Source organism: Dermacentor albipictus, chromosome 10 (assembly GCF_038994185.2).
Source record: "Dermacentor albipictus isolate Rhodes 1998 colony chromosome 10, USDA_Dalb.pri_finalv2, whole genome shotgun sequence".
Lineage (NCBI taxonomy): Eukaryota > Metazoa > Arthropoda > Arachnida > Ixodida > Ixodidae > Dermacentor > Dermacentor albipictus.
Genome location: NC_091830.1, coordinates 16755775 through 16782594, shown reverse-complemented (window position 1 = coordinate 16782594; position 26820 = coordinate 16755775). Strand labels below are relative to the sequence as shown.

At 44.4% G+C, this 26820-nt stretch overlaps 1 protein-coding gene across 5 annotated transcripts in view; it reads left to right on the top strand.

The window, feature by feature from the left end:
- Positions 1–26820, top strand: part of LOC135911495 (achaete-scute homolog 1a-like) — a 465355-nt gene that overhangs the window by 107255 nt on the left and 331280 nt on the right. The window contains exon 3 of one of the 5 annotated variants that reach the window (XR_010567364.1): positions 13705–13796. The exons of 2 other annotated variants lie outside the window; for them this stretch is intronic. The gene's annotated coding sequence lies outside the window, so the exon portion shown is untranslated. Of the gene's footprint in view, positions 1–1551; positions 1663–4938; positions 5211–13704; positions 13797–26820 lie in introns of those variants that run through there. 2 more of the 5 variants (XR_010567363.1, XR_010567367.1) reach the window with 2 other exon arrangements.

Here is a 26820-nt window from a genome sequence, read left to right as displayed (position 1 = left end):
TGTGGATGGTCTTCATTGGCAATGGAAGTTCATTGGAAGTTCAATTGGAATGGAAGTTCAATGGAAGTTCATTGGCAATGAGGTGCGATTGGCAACAATCATACGACTGATAGCTGCATGTGGCCTTTCTGCGGGTAGAGCGGCAAGGTGGTGAGAAGGTAGTCGGGCATCATGCGCTGTAGCCTTTCCTTCGGGCTTACCAGGTGGGCCTCTGTGATGTCCAGTGCCTTGTTGTACAGCACTGTTTCGTCGATGCGAAAAGTGGTCCCAACTGCTGCAAGGAAAGGAGCGCAGGAAAAAATATGAGGACCCATTCCACTTTGTGAAGGTGAATGACCAGGGAAGCCGTAGCAGATCACACAGGGTTAGACCAGGGTGCATGTATTTATTTTCATAATCTGGTAATGGTAGTGGTGATACCTTTGTGATTACTGTCATATATACCGACTAATTCGGTTACAACCTTAAGCAGAATCTTGGCCAAAGTTAAATCTATACACCACCGTTGCTGAGTAGCTGAGTGACCTGAATTGATGTGGCACTTCAAACTGAACTTTTATACCACAAACTGAGTAAACCATTTTTTGTATGGTTTTGAAATGTCTACATGGACGTCTCCAACCATGATAAACGGGCTAGTGTCCCCACGGCTTATCCATGCAAAGTGCGTGGTCATGAACTTCTCGATATCACACTTGGGTGTGCCTGCAGATATATACACGTTGAATATACAATTCTGTCTTTCGTTTGTATGGCACAGACATCACCACAGTCGGTGACATTGTGCTCTTGTGATTCAACGGTCTATGATTGTACATACACTTTGTTCCTTGAGTATATGGCGATGCCCCCTGCTCGTGAGTCCATGTGCTGTTTACAAGTGATTCCAGTATACACGTCGACTTGAAAGGATGCGTCCTGATTTACTTATATCATTTATTAGCTATGATTATTATCATTATCTTTATTAGGGGCGGAGTACTTGAAGCCTCTTCATCTTGCCGGCGTTGTGAGACGTCTCGAAGCGGGCAGTGTGCTGTTCATGCCGCCATGAGCAGTTTCCCTCTCTTGCTGCGCAGTTTCCTGCAATAATTACTGGAGGGAACGCTGTCGTTGCCATCGTTTAGCTGCCATAGCCATGATGGTTAACGCAGGATTTGTATGATTTTCGTGATTGTGATTTCAGACGTTGTGGCTTGTTTACTGTACTTTATCTGCCTTCATTGTAACAAATGTCAAAGCAATCTATAGTTTTATGTAATGTGGAATATTCTGCGAACACGCATAATCGCTACCAATAGCAACGGTTCAGCTTGTCGAGGTGGCCAAATCGGAATACGCCGGGCATCTCAACGCGCTCGCTTGCCCGGGAGAAATTCTTGAGGGTGTTCGATAGTACTTGCCGATGCTTGCGTCCATGGCTTAATGGTTTCAATATCGGACGTCTGGGCTATAGGTTCTTTGTTGGAATCCTGCCGTGGGAGAACTTTATTAATGTTTATTTATTATCTTATAACAGAGAACTTTGTTGAAAACGATGAGTTTGCGCAGTCTCGGGAAGCCATTCGAAGCCAGAAGGACGAAGTTCTGGCAAATCCCATGTACCACCCATCATTCCCATGCTGGCTGAACCACACCGATGGCAGCTTCTATAGACACTGGCGCCACAGTTTCCTCTGGTATCCCCCACGGCTACGCCGAGGAGGATCAGTTCATCTATCAGTAGTGGTGGGTGCGTGCCGCTGAAAAAGCTGCCTACGCTCATCTCTCATGTCCACCAGCGCCCATAAATCTCCGATGCTGTCGAAGTGGACGAGCAGCACTGGATGCGGGCGCCTCGGGCACTGCATTCCTGTCCGGACCGAAACTTACCAAACCTTATTTTCAAAGGCATTAATTTACTTTGTTCACAAAAACTTGCCCGAGAAGTGTGACGTAAACCGGAGTGTTTCGTCGCGTGTTGTCACTTTTTGCGGCGTCCACCATTTTTGGTACGATCTTTCGGTCCCGCCGACGGATTTTTGCATAATGGGGCATATAATGATTTATTATAAATAAATTTGAAGGTTTCGTTTACTACAAGGCATCCGCGGTGCCATAATTTGGTAAAAGAACAACTGGCTCATTCGTGGGCCTTGAGCTCACTTTCGAGTGAGCTCGTGAAGAATACATTGCAATGCGGGGAAAGTGGTTTAAATGATGGATCCGGGATGCAGTTCAAAGAGGTGCGGTGTAATGCTGGCGCCTTTCTCTGGAATTTACCGCTAAATTGTCATCTATAATTTAACGAGGTAGCGTTAAGGGTCCTGTGTCCGGCGTCCGGGGCTGGCGCCGACTCTCTTGTGAGCGAAAATTCATTCCGAACCAGGCAGCCCCTTCGTGTAGCGCAGAGGCGTTGCTAAACTAAACGAATTTCTCAAAGTAAACTGCGACGGCAGAGTCACAAATTACGACTCACACATAGCCTATATGCATGATAGCGTCGGACTGTAATTTGAATATAGGAGAAAACGTAATTCTGCTACGTTACAACTCAGAAACAAACTCCTTCATTCAGAGTTTCTGCCATTCATAAAGCAGCAGGCCCGGTTCCTTGCAACAACACCATACGGGACCCAGGACACAGGCCGCGTTTCTACCAGAAAGCTCGATTTCCTACATACTGTTCGCCGCCAGCGTTTCCCTGTAAACGTTACGAATACATAAGCTGCAGTTGCCAGGAAGCGTGAGAAGCTTTGAATGCTATCGAGTTGCACTCTTAAAGGCGAAGCTAAGGCGTCCTCCAGATTCTTACAGTGGAGCTCTTTTAAGGTAGTTTTCAGCCTTTCGTGACGTGCGTAGGCAAAAACTATCGTGTTGGCCCACCCTGGTGATAGTGCAGAAAGGGTCCCAGCTCAATGGCCCATGGCCCTGTGGGCTCGGGAAACTGCGACGCGCCCTTGAACTACCCTTGTCGCACCCGGGTCCTACAGGTGTCCCAGGTGAGACTTGCCGAATACGGGTGAGAAACTCGCCGTGGAATGTGTTGACGTGTGTGCCGTACAGAGTGGAGGCGGAATCGTTGTCGCCACCGCATACGTTCATCAAGGAACGCCAAAGAGGGACCCTGACGACTTTGTGACCAACACATTTGGGTGGATCCTCCCGGTGCTCCCCAGCCTCATCGGCGTTGTGGGTGGCCTTAATGTCGATGTGTCTCGTCCCGACAGAAAGTGGTTCTTGGCGTTTATCTTGGAAAGGTTCGGCCTCCATTGTTGCACCAATACAAATGTCTCCCCGACGCGCCATCGGTTGTGCTTAAACCTGACGTTCGCTAAGAACATCTTCATGGCCCATGGCCGTCTACCATAGCTAACATTAGGCCATTATTACTGTGGTCCCGAGATAAACGTATGTACAAATAAACATGGCAACGTGCACATTAGTGCTATATTGTTTTAATTTCTTTTCTTTATAGTTATATACAGCTTAGCTGGTTATCCACCTTCACAGAGTGGTGGTGCTGTGAGTTTTTTCCTACATAAATTTAATGGTAATCTCCAAGTCTAAAAAGCCCTTCATTATCCATTAGCACCAGAAATTTCAACATCATAGTTTCAGGCATATTTTCCTCGTATATGAAGACTGTTGCATAAGGTACTAAAGGACGCGAAGGAATTCTAACAATCTTTATCGTTGCTTATTTATGTTTAAGTTGTATGTAATGCAAATTAGATCTGCAGCCGATATTTGCAGTCTAACGAGAGCAATCAAAGAAGCTTTTCAGGGTAACGTACATTTCGAAGCTTGCTATCAGATGGCTCCATTGGCGATAGAAAACTTTATTAGCGGTGCTTTGTACACAGTGCATTGCACTGTTGGTTAATCTCCAATTCAGATAAAACCTCTAAATCTGCGTTCTATGGCTACGCACAATGCCGTATTATAGTTTGCGCCACAATACGGCAGTTAGTGAATAACCATTGTGACGAACCCGCGAACTCTGGAGATGCTTCGAACATCGACAGTTAATTTAGAGTATGTTCATGCAATAACTCCCTTTGCGGGTGTTGCCTGGCAACGGAGAGGCAGCTCTTCTTCATGCCACTTTCCCTATTTGCCTTCTACAACACATTTTTTTTTTTAAAGTGGAAGGCTTTCTGCGCCCCTTTTAGCTCGTTTTCGCGGTTGGTGCTGGTGGGATTTCTATTGGTAGATGGCATTTGTAAATTTATAACTAATGCTAAATTTTCCATGTCGGCAGGCCTGTGCACTTCATATATTACAAATTTCTTAATAAAGCGTATTCATTTGTTTCGAATGCGCTAGCAATTATATGGACGCTCCAATCAGTGTACGCTGTTGGCATCGCCATCACTCCCCGTGCATATTGAGGCATGCTGTGTGCCATGTCATGGTGTATATGCGGGTTTTATTGCTACACAAATCTTACACTAAAGATGCTCATAGCAACTCTTACGTTCTTTGCTTAATTAGTGCTCAGTATTTGGAGAATGTCAGCGCGTAAATAAAGTTCATGAAATAGAACACTCCCAGGACGCCCCTTCTATCTTACATCTTCTCGGTTTATTAAATATCAAAAGTGCAAAACAATATCAGTATCCACACCTGAAAGTGATGTAATTTTACTGCCCGAGGGCAGCGCAGTAACTGCGGTGTCATTGCGGGCCCAATGTTGAAGCTTGCAAGGGTGCCGGTGCGACCCGCGTCTAGGTAGAGCACCGTCCGAGAAGTGTTTTTCAGCGACTAGTTCAGAGTGGGGGGATCCCTTGCTCCGTTACAAAGACACACTCCGTCATTATACATGCATTCGTCCCACTCACGCCGCACCACGACAATCCTTCTCGCGAGAGGAAGCAGTGGCATTACGCCAGTTACAAACCGCAACTTTTCCAAATCCTGTCTCTCTCAATCAATTCTACCCACACTGTTGTGCAGATCGTTGCCCTGGCTGTGGCAGCTCGCCCACAATCTTCCACGTCACGATTGGGTGCACTGCAAACCTCTTTCCTCCCTTGCCAACTCTCCTTTGTCCCCTACGCAACAAAGAGCTGTGGGACGATGCCCTCCGCGACGGACCTCCCGAGGTCCTCCGAGCTGTGATACGACGAGCTCGAAACATCGCCGGAATCATCTTAGGGACCCTGGACTGAGGGTTACTCCCACACTGCTCTCGCCGTTCAAATGTTAATAATAAAGATGTTTCTCTCTCTCTCTCTCAAATCAAATAAAATTCAATTTGCTGTCAAATGCGACCGCAACGCCAAACCTTGCTGTCACACTTAATGCTTCGCCCTCTGGGAAATTGCGAATTTTTATTGGAATCTAATATATTTTTTGTGCACCTCAGCAGTGTTCTTTTTTGCAAACATTATTCTCGTGATAGCCTATTACTAACCTTCACTAACGTTTTATCCTCCGCTTTATATAGATCCTCGGTAATTGAGCGAATTTTTCATGACTTCACCAAGGCATCTGACACCGTTTCACTCCCTCTACATTTATTGAAACTTAGTGCACCTGACCACGATTGTGGCCTGCTTAAGTTAATTGGATTATCCTAGCAGACTAGGACTCATATTTGTCAATTAATGATCATCAGTTTAAACTATGTCGTGCAACATCGTCTGCTCATCAGGGGACTGTACGAGAGGCTCTCCTTTATTTTTGTATTTATGCTCTACCTTATTCCACTACCTCCAATATAAAGTCCTTTCCTGACTACTGTTTTTTTACCGGGAAGTTTTTATGACTTTTACATGTCCGTCGTTTAATCTGGCTTTAATAATACTTCCTCTTGGTGCGACAAGCGGTCTGCGAAACTGAAAATAACAAATGTAAAGCAATGCGGATGTCTGGTAAAATTAACCAGTTCACATTTCATAGTTATAATATTAACCTTTGCCCTCCTGAGTTCATCGGCAGCTTGAAATATTTATACCTTTATATAACTAGTTATCTCTCGTGGCTCAAGCATGTTCACCATCATGTTAAGAAAGTTAACAGCACTTTTTATGTCCTAGTCTCTTTCATGCACCTGAAGTATTTCACTGTGAGCATAAATAACATTTCAGTTCGTAGGCATTTCCGTCTTGCTTCTAGCCTAATTAAAGTTTCTGCTAATTACAACACTCGTTAGGACTAAGGCCGAATACGCTTCAGACTTGTGTGACCCTTACGCTAGCTTGTCAGAACCATCATTAGAATCTGCTCAAAACCGTTCTGCTAGGTTTTTGACCCTCTGTCATTGCTGAACTAATGTTTCTCGCATGAAACAAGAGCTCGATCTGTGGGTCCGAGGTACTACACGTTGCATATTTTGCGCCTATACCTGTTCCATGAAATATAATAAGCTAATACCGACTTCAGAATGTCTCCTTTTCCAATTTTTAGCCAGTAGTGAGCTCGAACTGATAGCCAAACTAAACTAAAACTGGTTTGCCACAGTGTAAGGACAACCTGCACGTCGAAGCTGTCATTTCTCAAACAAGTCAAGACTGGAGTCACCTTACCTGCCTCCGTTGTCAGCATCGATGATAATGATGCGTTCAAGTCGGCTGCCTCTCTGTGACCGTTTCCTGCTTCGTTGGTCTTGTTTATTTATTTTTATTTCCACTCCTCTCTCTAGTACCTGTCTGGCCCCGATAGCAAATAAATGAACTGAAACAACGCTTCGGCTCACTGTCGATGCTTCACCCTTCGGACGAAACTGCCACTTTTTGCAATATGTTTAGCGTTCTTTGGAAAGTCGGCTCAGACAAACACATTTCCAAACCTACACACAGTAAAATGTTCCCACATACACATGGCGGCATCTGCCCCTGGTGCGGCGACACACGCCCTACACTCTCCCACATCTCGTGGGGGTGCGGGCGAACCTCAACACTTAAAGACGCCTAGCACGTCATTTGAGCGGTGGGAGGTACAGCTGACCGGCGATACCCTGGCGGGACAAGAAGCTCTCGTCCAGCAAGTACGTCGAGCAGCCATGGCCAGTGGAGTCCTGGAATGAGGACACCACCCACTCGACCTCAAGAGCAACCACCTCGATGGTTCAAATAAATGTTTTTTTTCTCTCTCTCTCTCTCGTGACTGTCTCGCTGTCTTGCGGTTGCAACTCCCGAAGGTGGTGCAGTCTAGCAGAGCGTTAAGAACTTCAATGAAGTACTTTACCACTGTGCCGTGATAGCGCTGGTAAGGGAGCGTCCTCGTATTCTTCCCTTCCCTCCTGAATGGGCTACCGTTTCGAGCCGCTGTCGTTGAGGCGCTACGCCTACAGTCGAGGGCGCTTCGCGCGGTTCTAAACTGGTCTCCGGTGAAGCACTTCCCGAAGTATAGGCTGGCTCCCGTGTATCAGGGCGGTAAGGGGAGGGAGGGCCACCTGTAACCGATGTATTGCAACATAGTGCCGCGTGTAGCCACCTCCCAAACCGCCTCTCAAACGTATATTTGCATGGCAACCGGGGGTCGCGGTTAAATAACTTTTCATACATTATCATCAAGAGTGTCTAATGAAACGAATGAGCATAGGTATGCGGGCGTGTATATATATATATATATATATTGACACGTATACTTGTCTTTATCGGGCGACCACGTTTCGCCGCCTAACAGATGTTATCGCACAGCGCGGGACGTGCCTGCATGTATCGGAAGTTCCTGGAATGTTATCGATGCTTCTATCCGCTGTCGGTTGTCGCCGAACCTTGTGTTATCTGATTTCAACCCGTGACGTGAATGGTGTAGAGCATTGTGGAAGACACGCGGGTCCCAGCGATTAGTCTGGAACATTCGACGACTGCTGTATAAAAGCCGACGTGCTTGACCCACTGATCAGATTTTGACGATCGCCCACTGTGTTCGCCGTTGTCGCCGTTCTTTAAGTGTAGCCTGTTTTTGTGGGCACAGGTTCGCCCAATAAAAGTTAGTTTCTTTCACAGTATTCCTGCTGTGTTCTTTATACGTCACTACCATGTGACAATATAAATTAATGTGAAATAAGGCAACCGAGACCCCATTTTTACTAATCCTATCATAAGAAGCCAACAAACACGGACGAATTACATTACGAGGGTCCCGAATCCGGAAGCATTGATACCTTTAGGTAGCATGTGAGGGTTTATTGTCCAGTTGCCGCCACCCAAATAGATCAAGTATTGGTGACGCCTGCGGCAGAAAGGATGTTCCACATCCGCCGCCAAGGTTTGTGTGTGGTGGCGCTGGTTAACACTCCCAGGTTTAGTTCTAGTAGTAAAACAGAAATACCCCAGAAAGTGGATGAGAAAACGGCGCCGCGTTCTCTCAAAGAGCATCGCGCGCTTAATGGGACGACGTGGGTTCCTATGCCTGTAGCCAGTTGTCTTTTTTCCTCCGCTTTCATTTCCATTAATTTGTCGTTTCCTTATTTCACTTAGTAAGCACAAATCATTTCCCCTACGTTGACCCTAGTATCTGTATTTGCTGGCTTCTATGATATATAATTTTAAACCGCTTTCACGAAGAGTTCCCATTTGAAAACTGTTGGTATAATGAATTTTAAGGTTTCCTTTATGACTACGTTCATTGTGGCGTCATTTTTTGAAATAAAAACTGTCCCAATGATCTCCTAGTTTAGCTCGTTCGAACTGTCGACTGAGTTCCTGAACAACACTTTGCAATGTGGGAAAAGCGGCTAAAGTTATAGATGCCGGACCTATAGCTCAAAGAGGGGCGGTGTAATCCTATATAGCGCCTTTCTTTGGCATTTACCGTGTAATCGCCAATGACTTTTTCTTAGATATACTGAGTGAGGATCTCGACATCCCACCCCCTTCTTTCAAATACATTAGGAGCAAACATTTCAACATCGCAGTTTCAGGCATATTTGGGTAGCATATGAACACTGTATCACACAGGACTAAAGGACGCCAAGGCGCCCTAAATATTTCTAATTTTGCACATTTATGTTTAAGTTGTTCGAAGTGCTAATGAGATCTGCAGACGATATTTGCAGACTAACCAGAGCAGGCAAGGGAGCTTTTCAGGGTAAGACATGTAGTCTGGCCTGCTTCCAGGTGGCTCCATTGGCTGTTGCCGAATGCGCGTGCCGACGTGTTATTGAATTTCAAAGGTCAATGCAGTAAGCTACTTCCAAACACACATATCCAAATCTGCATTCTATGGCTACCCACAATGCCTCGTACTACACCCCCCTTGCCGTGTTTGCTACGCATGAAGGCATGAGTTCGGAGCGCGCCGTTTGCGCTATCATGCGGCAATTAGTGAATCTAGCATACTGGCAGACCCGCGAATGCAGGAGATGCTTAGAAATGTGAGGACGCTTATTTCGAGTATGTTCCCGAAATGTTCCCTTTTGCGCATGCTCCGCCCTCCCAGGTGCCGCTTAGCAAAGCAGACGCACCTCTTTTTCCTGGCATTTCCACCCTTAAGCACAAAGTCGCGGTATCAAAATCCCGGCCACGGTGGTCGCATTTCAATGGAGGCCAGATGCGAAAACAACCGTGTACTTAGATTTAGGCGCACGGTAAAGGTCCCCAGGTGGTCCAAATTACCGCACTCACCCACTACGGCGTGCCTCATAATCAGATCGTGGTTTTGGCATCTAAAACCCCGTAATTTAATTAATGAATAATTTAAATACTGGCTGCAGGCGATTACGCAACAAGAAGGAAAACTTATTCAGTCGTTAGTGACGGGTAGCAGCACGTCGGACGTCTCTTCGAACAGGGCAGTGCCCTCAGCAAAGCGATCCTGCGTTGCAGCCCTCGGAACATCGAAGCAAAATTGATGCACGTTGCGTGCGGGTAGGGTTCAAATTACCTGAAGCTCAGTGTGTCTGCGCTTTTTCTTATTTTGTTTGTCATCACAGGACAGAAGTGGCAAGAACGAGCCGCCTACACATACGTCCAGACCGTGATTGAAGGGTATATTTCCCGTAAAACTATTCGCTCCTGGTAAATCCTGGTCGTCCTGGTAGAACAAGGTAAATAAATAAATAAATAAATGAGACGCAAATTTTTAGTTGCAGGGCATTTAGGTGCCCTTTCCCAGGCCTCGTACACAAACCAAGGTAGCCGAGAAGGAAATGGCTCCACGACGACAGCAGAGACGCGAGCAGGGCATTGAGGCGCACGGTGGCCCGTCGGGGGGTCCTCTGCGGGGTGTCTCCGAGCTGAGCGGCTAATGACGGCTTCCGCTGGCTTAGTTCGCACGGAAGCCGCGCCCGACACGCGACCTGTAGAGCACTAGAGTGTGCTTCTCTTGCCAGTCGCTGCTGTACTAATGGAGTCTTCACCGTCAGAGGGCGCCGCGTGTCCATGTGGGTGGCGCCCCCTTTCGCGTGTCCTGCTGCGCGCCCTTGACGGACGGGGCGGCTACCGGTGCTTGCGCATGCCTCGCGGATGCATAAGGGACAACGGAGAGGCAGTACCCTCTTAAAAATTAAATTATCGTATTTTACGAGCCAGAACCATTTTCTTATTATGAGGCACGCCGTAGTGGGGGATTCCGGAAATTTCGATCACCTGGGGTTGTTTAACGTGCAGCTAAATCTATGTACACGGGTGCTTTCGCCCCCATCGAAATGCGACCGCCGTGCTTCGTGCTTAGCAGCCCAACATCATATAGCCACTAAGAAACCACGGCGGGTTGGCTGTCACGTCTTCTAAATCCAGCCGAGGCTCGTTTGTTGATTGTGACCAACCCGCTTGAAGGGTGAACAACCGGCGACCGACAGATGGAAGTGTTTGGCTGATCGGCGGCAACATTTAGCGGGAATGCAGGAAGAACCGCGGAGAGTGGGCATTTCAAAACGTATTTCCGGATACGCTCGCAACAAGGTATTAGTTTAGAAAAAAAAATGTCTAAGCCTAGGAAATATAGTGTACGTTCGTTTTCGTGTGGTCATGGTACGTGGGACGGTTAAAGGACATCGCCAGCGATGTCGAAAGGAAAGCGAGGACCCACCTCACTCTGGTCGCCGTATTAAGCGTGCATGCATTGCATTTTGCTTACGCACAAGCGGCAGAGCTACACGCGTTGTGATCGAAGCCTATCATATCATTGGAAAGGTCAATAAATGTCTTAGGTGCATTTCTCTGTCGTTGACGCCGAAATAGATGAAATTTTCTCGAAGGCAAATAATGAGCTGTCACGCCATTTTATCTGTTTAAGTTTAAAAAAAGAAACATGTAGCGACAGCAGATATGCGGTTGTACCTGCGCAACCATACATGTACGGCTTCTTAATCATTAAATGTTGGATCGTTGCCAGTAGTACCGGCATTTTCTCTTGCTTTTTGTGTCTATTGCTTGTTGGCTTCTTGTTCGACTGAAGATGTAGGTAACAGATTATTGATAGACACGTATTACATCGCTTTCTAATTGAAGGCTCAACTAAGTGAGTCTTGAGGACTTCCAGCAGACGTTCAGACATGGATAGAGAAGTACCTCGATATCCATGATGACATAGTATAATATTCAAGTGAATGGTTACGCCGTTGGGATTCGATACCGAGGGAAACGAGCAGGAATACACAAAACGAACATAGAACAGTGTGTCTCCGTCCCATAGAAGTGTGTTTGGACGCTGGTTGAGGGTCACGTCCTGATTTGTGTGTTCATTAGGCTCTCCCTATCTTTTTTGTCACACTACAAAATACTTATGTAGTATTTGGTGGGAAAATTGCGCAACAAGATATTAACATGAATCGTACGTTTTTTACCACGTTTACCTTTTGCGTATACAAGGAAAACATTATTTATCGTGAAGCCACGCTTCGCCCATTGTCGGACCTGTTTTTAATGAATAGGTCAATAAGTGTTGAGTCACTTTCCTGCGTTTCTGTTCGTCAGTGCTCTGTGGCCTGTAGCGGTCGTTTCAGGTGCAAATAAGCGACAGCTGCTACAGTATACTCCACCCCACGTTGTACTCGCAAAACCGCACACGCGTCCGTCCTGCACGCAGTTCCTCCCATTATTCGACATATCATACACCGTCTACGCTTCTCTTCACTCGGCCTCTGCAGGACCGCTCGACTCTTTTCACTTCTTTCTATCCATTGACTCTCTTTCTATCCCCGTCTGTTAAACAACTCCTGCCACTCCCCCGAAATGCCGGATACACGATCCCGCGGCGAAAGTGAGCTTCCTCGCACCGAGTCAGGACGTCTCGGTCGTTACGGTCCGGTATTCCTTGCGTGACGCTTTTGTATACACTGTTTTTGACTTCCAACCTTTTACGCAAAACCTCGCGCTTGCACTTCTTGTTTTTTTATTATCCATCTTCGTTTGTAAAGCATCGTGTTCCGGTGGCTTCCAGATGAGTGCCTTCGTGTTATTTGGCGCCGCCACTGGCTTGTCTTGTCTTTATACGTGCTTCCGTCTGTATCCCTCGAGGGCCGAGCGCCGGTAGCGTTTTCTTTGCCTGGGAAAACGATACGTTTCGAGTCTATAATCTATCTTCGCTAGTTGCGTGCAGCTCTGTGGAGGCTACGAGCATTTCTGGCCAATCGATGGGGATGAATGCTTATCGAGAATTTGTCTATTGGCACCCTGTTTCCGTCAGCTGGTTGTCTGACAGCATCCGAGGGATGGCTCTTTGCATGCTCATAAAATATTAGTCTTGTGTTAATAATATACGTCAAGGCAGGCATTGTCACCATTTATATTTTATTCAGCCCCGAAGACAGTTTAGGGATGGAATTGCTTTTTAGGTTTTTTTCTCCCCGGGTTATATGGTATACCAACGCGAAAAAATACTTCTTTGTTTATACACCGCGTATAGATGCTGAAAGCATCATCCCGATCTGCCTAACAGCGTACTCGTCTCATCGTGATTCTAGTAAAGACAACTTTTCTTTGTTAAATCGCAGATAATGGTGTAACAACGCGTTGTAGAGAGGCATTTCGATGCTTTGGATGCTATATACTGGGTTACTGTGTTAACTCGCACTGTTCGAAACACACTTTACCGGTGCTTTTCGTCGTTTTGACAATATGGTGGTCAAGGTAAAAATAATGCGAACTATAGCAAAGGCTAAAGGTTACAATATGCTCAAGCCCCACTTCTATACAGTCCCAACTCAGTTCCATTCAATCTTTCTTTTTGCGGATGTGCACTAGAAACATCACCAAGGGCTAAAAGAGATGCGGTCTGTAGCTTGACTGATACCAGTAGGCACCACTTTTCGCCCGTTCATGACAAGAACAATAAACATAAATACAGAATAGGCAGTTCGTTTTATAAGACAAGTCGTTACAAGTACTTGCGATAAGAAGCTAAGAAGGTACGTTACACATACCTTTCTTCAATGTGAAGAATACGACCGCATAATAAGAAGCTAAATCACGTGACAGTATTTCAATTACAGTCGCAAATATTACCACGCCAATTAAGTGTACAACTCAAATGCATATTACAGTAATAGCACGACTTCATATACTGATGTATATTTTACGCAATCATTTCCGAGTTAAATTTTGGAAAAGATTGAAGGCAATGTGAATCACATTTTACAAGGGGTCGCACTAAGATGAACATGTAAGTTTTTTGCTGGGCGCACAATACGCTCCGGGCTATACTACATAGCCTCCGGACACCTCGTAGGGTACACCGTACTGCGGCGAACTACTACTACGAAATGTAAATGCGCCAAAATTGTTTATTTCCTTCTCATTTCTGTGCTGTTTTGTTTTGTACTGCCAGACCCGTCTCCTCCCGGTTCTTGCGTGCTTGCGTGCTTGCTCTGGTAGAGGTCTGGAAGCTACTGCGCTGCCTCCCGGGAGGATCTTATCAGGTTCGCATCATATATATAGGCTATATGTTCGCCCTTTCTAAAACACGGCAATGCGTATATATATATATATATATATATATATATATATATATATATATATATATATATATATATATATATATATATATATATATATATATATATATATGTATATATATATATATATATATAGATATATATATATATATATATATATATATATATATATATATATATATATATATATGAATCTCATTTCTCGGGTGTGCCTAGGCGTGGATGATGTTGGTTTAGTTTTTCTCTTCGTCGATGGGAGAAAGCCGCGTTTCAAGCAAGGTAAAAAATATATATATCAGAAAAGCCAGGCATCTGTCTTGAAAGCGATACCGGCAACTCCGTTCACTGTTGCGATGTAGAATGGGGCTCGCTGAACATGGCATGGGAAGCAACGGCTGAGTGCACCAGAAAGAACGCGCGTATTTGCATACAGCTTGTCTCTTTAGTTTCACGTACTTACCCTAAAGGCCTATATGGCATCGCATAGAGATAAGGGGGGGGGGGGCCCAATTCAGGTAATGAAGAAAAAGAAAATTGAAGCACGGAACATATATATCAGTGCAAGGTGGTAAGCATAACAAAAAAATTATGCACACGTATATAAGGGCATAAAGGTGCATGCAAGAAATCTGCATTCATGATACAAATGGAATGCGGATCTCTTGAAAATTTAACGTAGCACGCCATCTTATGCACTAAAAGCATGAAATTTAACCCCACTGAACGTGGGCACATATCTATCACTCACTTGCTTATTACGACGTTCTTTAGTTGTAACTTCATAAAACCAGCGAAAGAAAGATGAGACGAGAACACGAAGCAAAGAAGAAACACGATGTGTTTGCGTCTCATTCTTTTAGCTGGTTTTCTCAAGTAACAGCCTGAACAAACTTGCCCTAGTTCTTGAATAAACTGCTCAGTGTTAGTAACGCAAGTTAACGCAAGGGTGTGCGAGTCAATTGCCAAATGCAAAAGAGGAAATTTCATGAGTTCAGTGGGCGCAAATGGAGGCTTTAAAACGTTTATAAAACTCTAAAATCGTGGCAAATACTTAGAAGGATACGTAGCGCCAGTTTAATTAGTGTTTTGTGTAGTTACCTCGGTGATATAGTTTATGGAAGAAAGTAATCGGGGCCATCTTTCATATGCTATCGAACTTGTCCAGGTCAAGGGATGTTATCTATTTCAAGAGATATTGTGTTATGCCTTCATCCTGTGCTTATGTTTGCTTTACATGCACTATGTATTGTTATGTGCCGCGTGTTACGTATATAGGGCCTGTATTTATGCGAACACGATTTGAAAGAAACGCCTTTGAAATAGCACAATTCAATTCCTTCAGATGAATTGTAACTTCACAGAAATTATTTGCGCGATAAAGCGAAATCACATTTGACTGAAACAATATTTCGCGAAGTAAGCTCTTTAGCTGATTACTGTGTGGCACATATAGGAACCTGCGCATTCTAGCCGGCGAGCTTGCTAGCACATCCACTTGGAACAAATTCTGCGGACGGCACCAGTTTGTAGATGTGCGTTTCCAAACTGTGCGACGAAATGAATTGCTGAATTGCCAGTTCTTCTTGCCCTGTAATACGTAAAAAGGGTTTTCGTCAAAAACATAAATGGAAAAAGAATCAATTTTACCGTATATTTGACGGCTATTGTCTCAGAGCTGGTGCTAACCTCAAAATCCGAGGTCCCATTAGCACTTCTTATGAGTTGTGAATGAGAAAGCATTAATTTCTACTTGAACGCCGCGGAGCGGTCCTTCTGGTCATGAACTTCTCGCGCGCAAGTGAGTGTGTTGGGACGCTTGGCGCGGTTTCGTTTGGCCTTACCGAGGCACAGTTAGAAAACAGGTGAGAGGGAGGGTGACGTGGCGTCGCGGTGATGCCCTCTCCCTTCACGCAACACCTGGCGCGCTAGCCCGGCAGGAGGTGTGCCCTTTCGCGCGCGCTGCTCCATCTGGGTGCGCTCGTGACGTCGCTTCGAAGCCAATGGGCAATTAGGTGCCGTTTCGCTCCAATGGGCAATTAGGAGCCGTTTCGCTCCCATGGATGACAGACTCCGGCTTTTTCACTCAATAGGCTTTTTGACGCTTTCGCATCAATACATTTTCCGAGTTCACGGGCTCTGAGGACTGACCGATTCCTTCTTTCAAATGTCAGTCTGTGCCCAAATGATTAGTTCTAACGTTGATCAAAGAAATTTCGTTAATTGGTCAATTACGCAATAAAGTTTTTTCGGCTTGTACTTGCATACCTGCCGAGCCGTGAACTTTGAAATTTGTGAAGTGTACCACGAGGGGCGATGGTGGGTGGAGTCGGTAGCAGTTGCATACCTTTTTTAATGTTTGCCCTGAACACGCATGTTATGCGGGGTACCTGTGCATTTTATTAGCGACGATTTACCTTTAGACGCGGCCGACTAGAAGCAACGAACTTGGCACAACCGAGACTGAAAAGCAATGATTATGCTGTTCTTTGACCACATTCATTTTCAGCGACATTACTACTTGCAGTTTTGAGCGTTTCAGAAGCTAGCTTGAATAAAGTTGCCCGATGCAAGCACCCCTCTGGAATATGACGTCTTTCGCTGCCACAAAAGGGTGGTATGGGTACCAATACAGTTTCTTTCTTGTATCCATTATTTTTGCATTACGCCACCACATATTACGACACCTTTTCAATACATTTCTTTTTCGTGAGCAGAGTCTACTTTACGCAAACCTTACTAAAAATTCGGGAGAGCTGGAAGCTACGCACTTGCTCACAGCACTCTCTTTTCATTTATCGAGTTCTGGTTCACAGTGCATAGGAAACCAAGGCAGCTGAGATGAAAGTCGGGCATGAACACCGAAGAAGCCTGCCAGCAACAAGTAAAAATGAACAAACCTCAAGAAGTTTATGAGTGTAATATACAATCTAATTAGTATGTAAGGGCAGCAGGATATGTGAAATAGGGAAAAAAAACATTAATAATGAACAAAGAACAAGACAAACTAGCAAACCAACAACAATGTCCAAAGAAAATGCCATGTAGCAACATCTGCTTTGTTGGAATAACACGAAATAAACACAAATGAAACTCAATGTCTCCCTCCGCTATACAACTCGCCTCTTCCCCTATCGCGGAAAGCAAGATGTGATGGTACCAAGTAAGCTGAATCGGGTGGAATCGGTTGTGTTTCTTCCTTAAACACCACCTCCTGCAGGATTGCTTTGGGGTGGCTTCTGCACATTGCCCCTGGGATATGCCACTACTCGCTCTTTGTGCAGACGTGACAATGGGCGGTAATTTGAAGGCATTGTTACCCGAATCGATCGTACATCGCCCACTACTGCTCATCTTTCCACGAGCAAGGATATCCTCTGCACGATAACCAAAGCGCATTGAATGGCAGGCAACTCCGGTCTGTCTTTCGGTTTCCGGCTTGTACCGGTTTCTGGATGAGTTGGTTCCAAGAATGCCTTCGTCGGGCTCCGTTGTTCAAGAGAAGGAGACCCTGGTCCGAAGACTTTGGCCTGCACTAATATAAAAGAAAGAAGATTACGAAGACGGGTGCGACAGAATACGAAGGGGCTCGTGTATATTGGCTCTGGGTGTACGTTAAGATACCTCCCGTGGTCAAAATAACAATTCTCTGGTGCGCTCTCTGTCACGTTGAGACTTTCAATCAATCAATCAATCAATCAATCAATCAATCAATCAATCAATCAATCAATCAATCAATCAATCAATCAATCAATCAATCAATCAATCAATCAATCAATCAATCAATCAATCAATCAATCAATCGTACATCGCCCACTACTGTCTGTCTCATGCATCGATCGATCGATCGATCGATCGATCGATCGATCAATCAATCAATCAATCAATCAATCAATCAATCAATCAATCAATCAATCAATCAATCAATCAATCAATCAATCAATCAATCAATCAATCAATCAATCAATCAATCAATCAATCAATCAATTGGTCGATCGATCGATCGATCGATCAGGGCGGCCACAATTTTTAGAAGCATGTCGCTAAAGAGATGCAAAAGTCTAAATTACGAGAAGCGCTTCCTGCAACGTTACTAAAACTGTCACTGACGCTTTCTAGCAAATTTTGTATAACGGAGGCTTTTTGGAAGAGCATTATATAAGCTTGCATGCCGTATATCATTTACCAACGCGTCTCACGTTCGTCTAGAGTCCAGGTGAGAGATGAATAAACATTGAGTTTACCAGCAGTCTGTCACTTTACTACTATTCTTACATAGCAACGAACAATGACAGCTGAAATTCGGTGTTTACCTTCTCACTGTGAGGTTACAAATGGAGCACAATTAAAGATAACAAGAGCAATTTGATCTTCCTAGCGCGCAAAGCCACTTGGTCCACATTATCTCTGAAAGTGTTCTAGTTCTCGGCGCTACTGACAGGATAGCGAAATTCTGCAAGACGCACAAGGTCGCATGTCAATACGGCGGTGACAGCTGAAAATTACGCGACCTTTATGCCGCTCAAACGTTACGCTTCCGCCCCTTGGTTTACCTGAAGGCTCTTCACACTGCTGATTTGTCCGAGACCCATGCGATAAGGAAGCAGTTTGACCAGACTCATGCGAACGAGCCTAGTCGCTCTTATATATGTGCACGCCTTCTACAGCGTATCTTATTCTTCACCTGCTGCCTTTTAATTCTCATCATAAAATTAGCAAATTTTCACAAATTGAGCGCATTTAGTGAAAGTCCCAGAACCAGGAATGCTAAGACGTATTGAAATCGCTTCAGTAAAAAAATGAAGAATTTTGTGAGCGCATTCCTAAATCCTGTGAAAGTTACCATTGCTTCACCATGGACAAAGAGGCTTCGCATTATAAAGTCAATTTTGGCTTCTAACATGTAAAGTTTTAATAACAAATTGTGTTGTGGAAGACAATTTCCAAAACAACTTTCCTAACTTTGAAGTCGCTAATATATCGCCATTTTTTCTGTCGGGTCGATAAAAAGATGTCGCCGCATGCTAAATGGAAAAAGAAGATTGTCACTAAACAGACAAAGACTCTAAATTTCATGATAAGGTTACTAAAATGGAAACACTGTCAATCAATCTCTATGGAAAAAAAATCCAGGGCCAAGTGCGGGATTCTAGAGACTGAGGACACGTATATGAATTATTTGAACATGGCAGAATGGACATAACACGCAAAACGGAACTTTTGAGATTTCGACGTACCGATGCACGAAGCCTTGTTCTTTGTTCGAGGGAATTTTAACACTTTGGCGAGCGCGGGGCATCCTGCATTTCTATGAAGTTACATTCAGTTACATTAGATTTGCTTTGCTACCAGAAAAGAAAAGAAAGAGAACTGATACTTATTTTTGCCCCTTCAGCTTCAGCAGATACAACAATGTAGGTGCATTCAAGTTTACCTCAATTAAATCGAATGATCTTTCTCTAAAATTTTCAATTTACAGAAAATTTTCTCAGTTCCTCGACAAATATGGGCTTTAATGCGTTGAAAATTTTGAAGCAATTAAGTGAACGAAAGTTATCGCTCGATTTACCTAAGTGAGGAGAAACAATGAGGCCAAGAAACAGATCACAGGATAACCGTTGCGTTCGAAATGCCCTCGAAAATGATTCCAGTATTGCGACAGCAAACGCAGTACCTTGCTCGTTTAAGGAGAACCGCTTACCTTTTACTTAAGTGCCCGTTTTTCAAGCGCTCCTGTTTACAAAGTCAACGTCAGTTCTGCCAGATGGGGCAAGCTATTATGTAGCAACCGAGTTGAAGCCAATGTTTTCTCAGTGCGTCCTTAGTACTAAATTGAAGTTTGTGCATGCGGGGAAAAAAAATTGCACAGCTCTCTTCAAATTTTTATTATGCTATTCGCACGAGTGTTTTGAGTTGTTTTCAATTTTGTGAAATTCTCGATTTAACGAATATTTTTTCTTTGGCATCATCGCTTTGCTTAGATTGTGGTTTGATTGTTACTTTCTCTTCCTGCCAGACGTCTCCACACATTAGGCCTTAGTCGTATTTGCCTCGGTTTTCGCGACTTTAGTTCGATGCGTTTTACGAACCATTTAAAACAACCACGTGCACTTTTATCAAGCCTTTGCAGCAGTACTTTGTCAGCTTAACGATAGGCATGCTTAACTGTGTCTGGACTAAAATATGTTTCTTTTTTTTTAATCAGAACAAGTTTCATCAGCCCACTGTAATTATGTGCTGGCATGGTGACGAAAACGTCCATTCGCACTCTGTTAGGCGGAAATTAAAGTTCCGCTCCAGATGGTCGACAATTATTCTAAGCCGGCGCATATTACCGAGGCCCCAGGAGAGCTTTCTTCTCGGTTTTTTAAGTCGACTATTTCGTAAAGTGTTTCACCATTCCCGAGCAGAGTCGGCCGAAAACATAATTATCCAATGCAGTTCCAGCCTCCGTATTGCAACTATTCTGAGCAAAGTAACCTTTTGGCCTTCAAGGCTGCCTTTCGTTAACAAGTTAAATGTGCTAGTTCTCGTGAATTCATTAACATATTCATTCCGATGCCTCAACACGCACACAGGCACACATACTTTTTGAAATTTTATTGAGAGCAGAAGCGACAGGGGACATTTAGTCACAAGCTATGTGAAGACCATTTTTTTCAGAAAACGGTAATGGAAATTACTATTTATATAACATTACAAGAAACGGTGTCAAGCTCTTAAAACCAAGTACGAAGTTAAGTAGGTTAAACGATGTCTCGGTGTAGTCTGAAATATAAAGAATTTCTGTTCTAGATACCTGCAGCGTCTTAATGTCTTGTTAAAATGCCAGCATAACCCTTGTAATATATTTGCAGACCCGACAAAGGAAGATCTAAAAGCATTCGGATTAGGACGCGGCAGAATTTTTCAATTCATGCAGAGGAAAAACCTGATACCTTGAAATCCTTTGGTGGAAGCAAAGTTGCTTGCTTCTTCCCTTGCAGTTGACACTCTGTGATAAAAAGGGACATCCCTCCCCCCCCCCCCAAAAAAAAATTAGAGAAGAAATCAGCAGGCTTGAACGAGTCAACAAGGTGAAGAGTTGAACGAACCCGCCTGCTGTGCACTCAGTCACCGTGACATTAGCGGAGTGCACCGTCAAAACAAAACAACCGTTTTCTTATTTCTTTTTCAAAGAGCAACGTCATCTGCAGCATTACTTGCCGAGGCCTCGCAAATACAATCAGGGACGCCACCCTTCTAAAAGTCTGCATGACGCACGAAACCCCACACGAATCGCCAAGCGGGACAGTCCCGCGATAGCAGAGCGACTACGGCGTCCACCACCCGACTGCACCTGTGTGCGAATCGCACAGCAAGTGGTGGGCTTCCTCACGAAAGAAAAAGGTCCTTAATAGCAGCGTAATCATGGAGGAAATAAATAAACGAGGGAGCATTACGTTATGCCGCGAGCCTTAATCGGCAGGCGAACTCTCCGTGAAGCCATCCACTTCGCTTTTGAAATGTTAGCATTGTTTGGGTACTCCATGCACATTCCGGGACCTGTCTAACTGTGTCTATCTGTGTATTTGCGTTTGTATCTAGCCGTTTCCCGCCTACCTGGGTGACTGGATAGTCATTGGTTAAATGGTTGGCCCATGGGTTCTGCTGTGCTGAGTTAGCAGGGTCACTGAGTGCGGGCCATTGTTTACACACGTGCCTCTATTCCACGAAGCTCTCTCATGCCGACGTGGATCACTGTAGCCCTGGCGCTGGATAGGCTGTTCGAAGAAACTTTTTTACGCCGACTTTCGAGCACTGGGTATATGCCACACGGGACTGTGCTGGCATTCAATGAACAGGTTTTATGCAAATTTGGGTGACTGGGTATGCACCGGGTAGGCGTGTGCCGCTCTTCAATCAACATCTTTGACGCAAACTTAGGTAACTATGTGCCACTGGAAATGCGCCCCTCTACACTGACAAGATCCCGTGAATTTATCTGATGCTTAGCGGAATAGAACACTCATTACGAGGCTTCCTCAAGGGCGGCAAGGCGACGCATTAGGAGTCTGCGCCACAAATGCAGTGGGTATGTGCCGGTTTTCGGTGAACTCCTTTCATGCCAACGTTTCAGCGAGCTGCGTCATGAATACACTGGGTATGGGACGCTCTTGAATGAAGCTCTCGCCAATTCGGGTCACGGAGTATGGGCCACTGAGTGTGCGGCAAGCGAGGTAACAATTCTCAGCGCTCGCAGGCACCGGCACACCATGCTTACGTCACGGAGGCAACGCGCGGGGTTCTGGCCAGTTCCAACAGATGGCGCAGCAGTTCCAGAAAGAAGCGTGAGAGAGGAGTCTGGTTGCCTCTCTGCGGGTTTCTCAGCGTTCGCACGCACCGGTGCGTCACGCATTGCGGAGGCCACCGGCAGGCTTCGCGGCGGCGACGCTAGATGGCCTGCGAGCTCTTAGAGAAGCGCTAAAGAGGAGTCCCGCTGCATTACGTCCCTCATACTCAACTCATTTCGACGGGGGCAATACGTAGTGTCACCATGTTGATTAAATGTTAGCGTATTACCGTCGACAGTCATCAGGAGATGAGTTCCGCCGCATTTTTTTTCAGCGTCAGTCGGCTGAACACGTGACGCTGTGTTCGATGGGCTGGGCCCTGTGAGCTTGGTTTCCGGTAGGTTTTAGTAGACTCGTCAAGGTTGGGTTACTTTGCTATGTGGTCACTGTCTCCCTATACGCCTGTGCAACTTCGGTCGTTTATGACAAAATATACATCTGTCGTCTTCATTTCGAGTCGCCACTGCGGCAGCCACCTGTTGCTTCCGCACCTGTTGTCTATTTGATAAAGCGTGCGCTGAGCGCGACAATGGCCGAGGCGGAAAGCACACAAACTTAGCACGACATGATCACGGATGTTTGGTAGTATTACCCGTTAACAGATAATGACATAAAAGAGAAACACATCAACAACTTCAGTAAAGATCAGGAGTAAATTTCACCCTTTCATCAATAATTTCCTCAACTGTTTTTTCGAAGTTGCCAAGAAGAATTCATCGGCCAAATCGTTAAATATTTTTGGGATGTATGCACTTCTTCTCGCTTCACCATACTTAGTAGTGGAATAGGGTACCTTAAAACGTTTTTTATTTCTTAACAAACGAGGTGTATCGTATGCCTCTTTGAATTCATCGCTCCAATTATGCCGCATAATAACAGTTCTGGTAAATAAACCCTCCAATGTGCAAAATCCTAATTCCTGAAAAATATTATTGCCGTTAAGTGTACTACCGTAAGCCACATTTCTTAATATATTTTTTAGTAGTTTATCAATCCGATTTTTCCAGTGCTCTGTACAAAAGGCGAAGATCGTTATCCCATACCTCAGCACACTGTATGCTAGTGCATGCACTATCATTTTCTTGACTGGTAGAGGTACTAAACCCTTTATGTTGAAAAGTAAATATGCAACACTACGTAGTTTCCCACACAAAAACGCCATGTGATGTTGCCAAGACATGCCGCTGTTGAACGTTATACCCAGGTATTTGAATGTCTCCACATATTCTATAGCAGTACATTTACATGAAATACAATGTTCATTATGCAGAAATATTGGCAAGTTCATTTTTTGAGTTTTTAATGGACTACGAAAACACATGATTTTGCTTTTCTTATCATTGATATAAACACAGTTTTCTTCAAACCATTGCATAGCCTTATGGACTGCATTTTGTAGGGCGCTAATTGCTTCTTCATAATGCATATGACGAGTGAGTAGAACTGTATCATCTGCATATTGATAAACAGTGGCCTTTGTAATTATCGTGGGAAAGTCGTTCATAAATAAATTGAATAAAAGAGGGGACAACACGGATCCCTGTGGAACACCAGCTGTAATATATTTTCGAGCGCTAAAAATTTCTTTACTGCCCATGACCACCTGTGATCTATCCTGTAAATAATTGCAAATAATATCAAAAAAGGGTCCCCTGAAACCCAAACGAAACAACTTTTCCAATAAAATATCGTGATTTACAGTTTCGAACGCTTTTGCTAAATCTAAAAACAAGGCACAACTATACAGGTTCTTATCTAGAGCAGAATATAATTCATCTGTGAATTCTTCTAACAGTGTAATAGTACCTCGCTCAGCAACAAATCCAAACTGTCTTGGTGTTAGGATTGAAAATTTCTTTAAGAAGGAAGTCATGCAATCAAACAGAAATTTTTCCAGTATTTGAGAGAGTATAGGCAAAACAGAAATAGGTCTATAGTTTTCAACTTCATCTTTTTTTCCTGATTTATACAGTGGCTTAACAATCGCCGTTTTTAAGGTCTCCGGAATTGATGCGGTGCTTATAAAACCATTAATCATAAAAAGCACTATGTCTGCTAATGTATCAAAATTTCTTCTTAGTGTGGCCACAGCCAACCCATCTATGCCCGGTTGTTTATTAGGTCGGAAACTGTGCACAGCCTGCTGAAACTTTCCTGTTTCGCTTTTTTAAACCCGCATTTAGTTAAACTTGGGCGTACTCGCTCAGGTTGCCTAGTTGCGTCTCCCTGAAGTCCCTCCTTTCGCAGATTACTTTGGGCATTCAAGAAGAACGCGGGAGACGGTCTCGAGTGATTGATCGCAGGAGTCGCCATGAACCGAGACCTAGGGGAGGACGCGGTAAAACTCCGGAGGCTTAAGAGATAATGGCGAAACGACCTTGAGAGAGACCAGACTCTTCGAGCGTGATCGTGTGATGGCTGTAATCGCAATCACACTACACGGACCGAGATAGAATGAGAGAGAGAGAGAGAAAGAAAGAAAGGTTACGCATTTCGGTGAGAGTTTTCGCTGGAGAATGGGCAGGACGGCGGCTGAGTGTAACGTTGTCGAAGGAAGGAACGCCGGAATTCCAATCTTCTATTCCGCCCTGGTGGAACTCTAAATTAGTATCGTCCTTTCTTTGCTTATTCTTTTTGTCAGTACTCGGGGACCGCGGGGGGTTTGCGCTGCTCCGTAAAAGCAGTGAGCCTGACTCGGCTTGAACTTCGGATTGAAACTGGGGAACGCGTGGTCGGGAAAATATTTTGGCCGCATTTGCACCGTCTCTGCCGAAGTTGTGCACGGAGTTTGAAGGGAGAGTTGCGTTCCTTTCTTTTTTTCTTGTTTGCACAGGGTTAAGTTTTGATTGGATGAAGAGTGAGGGAAAAAGGAGACGGTTCTCTGATTGTGAAGAGAGCCTTGCTTTGCCGTGATGTTAACTGAGCTGCACTTAACGTGATTAGGTGCGCCGACTAGTTCCGAAATTCGTTTTTCAGAGTCTTACTCTGCCGTGGGGACTATTACCTCATACTGCCTCATAGCCCATCAACGTTGCTAAAGGGCTGAGAAAATTTCGCATTTTGTTCTTGACTGTGTACTACGAAAAGCTATAGTTCTAGTCCATACATGTCCAGTACCCAAGAGTACCAAGTAAAAAATGTACCCCCTAAGCGTACTTCTGGAAAGTTGTGGAGTAAAACACATTCGTATGGAAGCGCGGTGCTAGCAATGTCAATCACGGCCGTTTAGGTAACGTCCTTTTCTTACATATAAGGTCGGCGCAGATGTACAGCAAAAACAACAACAACAACAACAACAACAACAAAAATATTAACGGTCTTGTACGTTTCTTGCGAGGAACAAACAACATGCTTTCTCAACTGTTGTCTTCTACACTTCTGTTTTCGATCAAGTACAGTCTGTGCCGATGTCTCAACCAAGCCCATATCTTCTAGTTTTCTAGTGCAAGAAATGAATTTGATCCCGCGTGTGACTCGTTGTTCTTACTTCACAAAAATTTCTCATTAATCTAAATGCAGCGAAAGGTTTTGGCAATTACTAATATTAGTGTTGGGCTGCTAAGCACGAGGTCGCGGGATCAACTCCCGGCCATGGCGGCCGCATTTCCATGGGGGCGAAATGCGAAAACACCCGTGCACTTAGATTTAGGTGCACGTTTATGTGCGAACCCCAGGTGGTCGAAATTTCCGGAGTCCCCCACTATGGCGCGGCTCATAATCAGAAAGTGGTTTTGGCACGTAAAACCCCATAATTTAATTTTTAGATTACTTATATTATATAACGAGAAAAATAAAAGCAATAGCCAGATCGAGGAATACTAGTTGTCAAACAAGAATATATTCCGACCTGTGCCGTGTCGTGATAGAAGAAATTGCCTCAAAATGTCTGAAAATCAGGAGGCTTTGTGGAAGAGTTAAGAGGGCATTGAAATGAAATTTTCAACATGTGTGTGAGTGTGTGTGTGTTTATTTTTTTTCTGAGGAAATGAAGCTGAAAGCCTTCTAAACTTTATAAAAACTGCTAGGAAGCATCAGAGTGCCCTCAAATAATTTATCTAAGTATCTTTGCGTAAAAACTAGTCAGTTCCGGTGACCAGAAGGTGGATAGGTGATGACGTCATGATACAATGGCTCCACCATTCTTACGATCACTGCTACTGCCACACGCGAGTGGAGCCAAAAGGCCCAGGATCACATTCATTAAATTTTTTCATAAGCAACTACTCCATCAAATCCAGTCTTATTACTGTACGACATCATCAAATTTTGCTGGCTGCATCGTGACGTCATGGTAATGTCGATGGTGCCAAGCCCCACATTTCGAGACGAACTTTAGTATCACACTAAAATTTAGGTGTTTCCAAACCTCCACACTGGCTAGGTGTGATGATAATACGCACGCGTGATATAAAGCATTTACAACTTCGAAAGTATGTGTCAATAATCCCTTAGACGAAATCGCCTTCGTAGTCTACAGAATACGACTGCAGAAAAAAGTACAGTGTTTTATTTCAGTCTGAACAGAACTATACTTTCTCAGCTGAATTGCTTGAAGAGGCGGACATGCTCGATAAGTAGAAATTCATACAATTGGCTAATTACCAACATTGGGCTAACAAATATTAAATTACTACCGTAAGACAAATACTGAAATTTACT